Source organism: Pseudophryne corroboree, chromosome 2 (genome assembly GCF_028390025.1).
Source record: "Pseudophryne corroboree isolate aPseCor3 chromosome 2, aPseCor3.hap2, whole genome shotgun sequence".
Classification (NCBI taxonomy): Eukaryota; Metazoa; Chordata; class Amphibia; order Anura; family Myobatrachidae; genus Pseudophryne; species Pseudophryne corroboree.
In genome coordinates, this window is record NC_086445.1 from 577803460 (window position 1) to 577809459 (window position 6000).

Genomic DNA, 6000 nt, shown 5'->3' on the forward strand with positions numbered 1-6000 from the left:
CGCATAAACTCTACCGTAAATACGCATACCATGCGCCTGCGGGTGCCCGCGACTGTGAGTATGCGCACGTACGGGAGAGCGTACGCATGCGCAGCACGGACCTGTGTGAGGTGCAAAGAAGTCAGTGTGCATAGAGATATTTTTCTGACTTTGACAGTCCACCCTTTGGCAGTCAATAATAACTGCCACCTTCTAAAACATTTCAAAAGGAGAAAAATATATGTCAGGGGTTAATTCATTTCCATGGTTTGGTAAGGGAGGAGAGAGGAGTAGGTGGGAAGAGGGTATGACCTAGTGAGATAGCAGAAGCATGTGTGTATGAGTCCATGTTTGGGGGGTCATGTATCATCGTGCCGTACGTGTTGTAAATCAAGCTTCGAGGTATTGCGAAGTATACATTTGAATTCCTTCTTATCCCGTGGTACGGGTCTGTGGATGGGCTGTCAAACTTTACCGAGCTCTTTTCGGATTTTGAACAAAATGGGGAGCACATTTTAGTTGATGATACATGAATGGGAGAATATGTGATTGCTGATATCTGTGCCTGTATTCCCTATACTATGTGTGTCATTACCTGAGGGTTGTAGAAATGAAGAAAAGACATAATTACGGTAAATGCGGTGGTATTCTATGTCAGGTTAATGTACATCTGTCGGTTGAAGTTTTGTTCGGTATCAGTTGAAAGTCGTCTTCTTTGCGCTGTGTTGCCCATTAGGTGTGAGCAAAAAGCTTTGTCAATGCCATTAGATTTACAAAAAATGTTGGGCTAGCGTAAGTTTAAGAATTCTAGGGAAACTGGGGATCCATGGCAAAGTTCATCAAATGTCCGTATCTCAAGTGGTCAAAACTTCTTCTTTGGTCTATCCGTTGTCTGTATAGCGTCTCGTCAACTTCCTCGTCCAAGGGGGTCTTTTTATCTTGGAGAAAAGCAGAAAAACAGGTGAAAGAAACGGACCGTAGAAATCGCATTTTCATCACATCATTGTTTCTATCATTGGGTCATAAATCAAATCCAGGTTAATTACAGTTTCCTCACTCCTCAAACTCATTACCCTGGTACGATGTTTGCACTTCATTAAAGCCTGACCGCATCTAAATATCAAGCCAATTGATATGACAACACCTAAGATACATAGGAGAAACTTCCCAACATCCATTATGACTCCTTGAGCCCAGTCTCCCAAACCGGAGAACCAATTTTGCGGGTTCAACCATGACACCCAACCAGTCAGCTCATTACCTACAGCAGCAAGAGTGAGATTGTGTCTCCTGCGAAATTCCCACTTCAATTGGAGAATATCGTCCATCTTTTGGTCTATGACCTCGACCGGATCCTCGGTGCTATTCGTGATATACGTGCAACACTTCACGCCGTACTGTGTTGCCAATGTAACACAATATCCGCCTGTCACTGCTGTGAGGTAATTAAGAACCATTCTATGCTGCACCAGTTCTGTTTTATAAGCTTGAAGTTCCCTTCCAGTATATCTAAACGTGTCATCATACATTTCAAGGATATTATCTAACAAATTTGCGAGCGCCGATATGTATTTATAATTTAGCACTCCTCTAGCGGTGCGGGTGAAATCTAACGCGATTAAGAATTGAATCCCGGTGGATTCACTTATCAGATCAGAGGCCGGATGCTCTGTCTTCTCTATCAGGTGCCTTTTAACAACGTGCTCGTAATGGGTGTGAGTATAAGGAGCTTGGGCACCACGATGTATGTCTTTCATTTTATCATGTGTTACAGTCATTACTTCAGGCAATACTTTTCCAATATAACACAATCCTTCAGAGTTTGGGGCAAGCCACTTGTACGCCTTTCTCCCGCATATGAAATATGCATCATCGGGGAGAACATATGGGACGGAGAAGGACATAACCATATTACACACCTTCCAGGTGAACTCTCCTAACCCTAATTCTTCCATCTGCTTAATACACGTATCAGGTTGTATGATATGTGCACAGTATCCTGGTGATACTTCTCCAACTCTCGTAATCCTATTTCCTAAGGTGTACCTATACCGGAAAGATTTTCCTCTACTGGCTATGTGGCGTACAAGCTCTGTATCTGTAGGCATTCTATCTGCTCTATGCGAAAAGGTCATGGTGTGGTTACTCCATGACACTTCCCAATTTCCCGGCTTTCTGGGATTGGAGATGTTGAAACATAATAGGGACCTATCCACATGGTATTGGTGGAGCTTCAAACTAGGAGGGCTGGAGATATTAAACCTCCTGTCCACCGGTCTCCCACCATTTAACTCAAGTACCTCCTCTATCGTTAAAGGAAATGGCACTAGCCCTGATTTGCTATGACCTTGAGGTACTTGAGAGCATACCCAACAATCTGTTTTGTTTAACACATTACCCACTAAGGAGTGATAGTCACTCAATGGATGCCGGTCCATATGGATATTAAAACTGGATTGGCATTTCTTAATGCACCCATCTTCAATGACATTGTTACAGAGCCTACAGATACAGTTTTCTTCAGCTAACAATCCGTCACAATTCCTTCTATGGTCAATGCTATCGGTTCGTTTTCTGATACTCGCCTTTGCTTGTTGGTTAGGTTGATCCTGGAAAACTACGCCTCCATCTTTATCATCAGAACCCATTCCAGAACCTCTATCGACCTCCATGGTACTCTCGCCGGAACAGACTGCTCTGGTCAACATCATGGTCAACAGGAAAATCCGGGTCACAGTCTCTTGGGGCAAGTCCATCTTATAGGAGGAAACGGAGAAAAATGAGAAGGAGGAAAAAGAAATTTGAGGGAGAGGGGATGGGAAGTGGAGGAAAATAATAAAAGGGAGTGGGGAGTCGACAACAGCTCTCGGTCTTCAAGGCTCAGGTGCCGCCTCAGTCCTCCTGGAACAGACACTCCAGTGATACAACCTCTACCGTCTGTTCCTTATCACGGGACTTCTCTGGATCAGCAACCTTCTTGCAGTGGGATGAATGGACCCAAGTCTCTCTCTCAGCAACCTTCAGTGCTGTAGTGCTAGTCAATAAGACCTGGTATGGTCCTTCCCATCTGTCAATAAGGCAACCTGAGCGTAGAAAATTCCGTATCATTACATAATCCCCAGGTTCAATGTCATGACAATTACTATCAGGTAGATCAGGAATCACCAACTTCAGATTATCATTTTGATTCCTTAACTGTTTACTCATGTTAATCAAGTATTTTACAGTTACTTCATTGTTACATTTCAAATCATCCTGAGGGTTAATCATAACATGCGGTTGTCGACCAAACAAGATTTCAAAGGGAGACAGATTAAGAGGGGACCTGGGAGTGGTTCTGATACTGTACAATACAATGGGTAAAGCTTCTGGCCATGTCAATCCTGTCTCTGCCATCACTTTACTCAATTTATTTTTAATAGTGCTGTTCACTCTTTCGACCTTCGCACTCGCCTGTGGCCGGTACGGAGTGTGCAGCTTGCTATCAATTCCCATCAACTTACACATTCCTTGAAAGACATCACCTGTAAAATGGGTACCCCTATCACTTTCGATTATTCTAGGGATACCATATCTACATACAAATTCCTGCACAATTTTCTTAGCAGTAAACATAGCGGTATTTGTAGCCGCAGGAAATGCTTCGACCCAATTTGAGAAAACATCTATACAAACAAGTACATATTTCAAATTCCGACAAGGGGGTAATTGTATAAAGTCAATTTGTATTACCTGGAAAGGGCCGCCGGCAGGTGGGATATGGGATGGTTCTGTAGGTATTGCCTTTCCAATATTCTTTCTCAAACAGGTAAGGCATGACATTGCTCTTTTACTCGCATGAGAGGAGAATCCTGGGGCGCACCAATATGCTCTCACCAATTTGCACATTCCTTCCTTGCCTAGATGAGTCAGCCCGTGAGCTGCTTCAGCCAGACATGGAAGATATGCTCTGGGGGCCACTGGTTTACCATGTCCATCCGTCCAGAGTCCTGAGGACTCCTGGCCACATCCCTTTGCCTTCCAGACTGCCTTTTCCTGTGTGGAACACAAATTTTGCATTTCACACAACTTCTGTGTGTTAATGGTATTAAATACCATCAATTGTGTGGTGTCTGTCTGTATGGGGGTAGCAGCTGCTAACTTAGCAGCTTCGTCTGCTCGGCTGTTACCAAGTGATACCGGGTCTTGGCTATATGTGTGTGCTTTACATTTGATAACAGCCACTCTGTCGGGTTCCTGTATCGCTGTTAGAAGCCTTTTTATGTGAGTTGCATGCGCTACCGGTGTACCAGCGGCCGTCATGAAATTTCTGAGACGCCATAGGGCTCCGAAATCATGGACTACCCCGAATGCGTATCTAGAATCGGTGTAGATATTGGCTGACTTACCCTTAGCCAATTCACATGCTCTGGTTAGGGCGACCAGTTCAGCAACCTGGGCTGAGTGAGGTGGACCTAGCGGTTCCGCTTCTATGGTGTCTTGGTCATCTACGACTGCGTATCCAGTACACAAGTCTCCCGAGTCTGACTGTCTATGACAACTACCGTCCGTGTAGAACGTGAGTTCTGCATCTTCCAGTGGGTTGTCACTGATGTCAGGCCTTGCGGTAAAATTTTGGGTCAAATATTCCATACAATCATGTGTATCTTCCTTTGTATTAAATCCTCCTTCCCCATCACTCTCACCTTCCACCCTTTGTGCCTGACCAGGCACACCTGGGAGATACGTTGCAGGATTTAATGCACTGCATCTCCTTATGGTGATGTTTACGGGGGCCATTAGTGCCAATTCCCATCTTGTAAACCTCGCTGATGAGACGTGTCTGGTTTGGGCAGAATTCAATAAGGCTGATACTGCATGTGGCGTATGGATTGTGAGGTTGTGGCCTAGCACGACATCTTCGCTTTTTGTCACTAGCAATGCTATCGCAGCAACGCTTCGCAAGCATGTGGGGAGGGATCGCGCTACCGTGTCTAGCTGAGCGCTGTAGTATGCAACTGGCCTGCTGGCATCACCGTGTTTTTGGGTTAGTACACCTGCCGCGCAACCAGCACTTTCTGTTCCGTATAGTTCAAAGGGTTTCCCATAGTCTGGCATCCCTAGTGCTGGTGCCTGCGTTAGGCACTGTTTGAGTCTCTCAAATGCTGTTTCGGACTCGTCTGTATGCGAAATCCTATCAGGTTTGTTTGAGGAGACCATTTCCTGCAAAGGTAACGCCAAAATGGAAAACCCTGGGATCCAATTACGGCAATACCCACACATTCCTAAAAACGTTCTGATCTGTTGCTGGGTTTGTGGCAGAGTCATGTCTCTAATTGCTTGGATTCTATCAGCGGTCTGGTGTCTCAGTCCTTGTGTTAGACAGTGTCCCAAATATTTTACCTTAGTTTGGCATAATTGTAACTCGTCTTTGGACACCTTGTGTCCTGTGTCTGAAAGATGAAACAGGAGCTGTTTCGTATCCTTCAGAGATGCTTCCAGTGAATCTGAACACAGTAGTAAATCGTCCACATACTGTATCAATACTGATCCACTGTCTGGTTGGAAAGACTGTAAACAATCATGCAAAGCCTGAGAAAATATACTTGGACTATCTATGAAACCTTGGGGTAATCGAGTCCACGTGTATTGGACTCCTCTGTATGTGAATGCAAACAAATATTGGCTGTCAGGGTGCAGAGGTACCGAAAAGAAAGCGGAGCAGAGGTCAATAACAGTGAAAAATTTGGCAGTGGGAGGGATTTGCATTAGGATGACAGCTGGATTTGGCACTACGGGGAACTGACTCTCAACTATTTTGTTAATCCCCCTTAGATCCTGCACTAGTCTGTAACCCCTCCCCCCACTCTTTTTCACAGGGAAGATGGGACTATTAGCAGTGCTGGACGTTCTTACCAGAATGCCCTGTTGTAGCAAGCGCTCTATTACTGGGTAAACTCCTAACTCCACCTCTGGCTTCAGAGGGTACTGTGGGATTTTTGGAGCTATCCTACCATCTTTTACTTGTACAACTACTGGAGC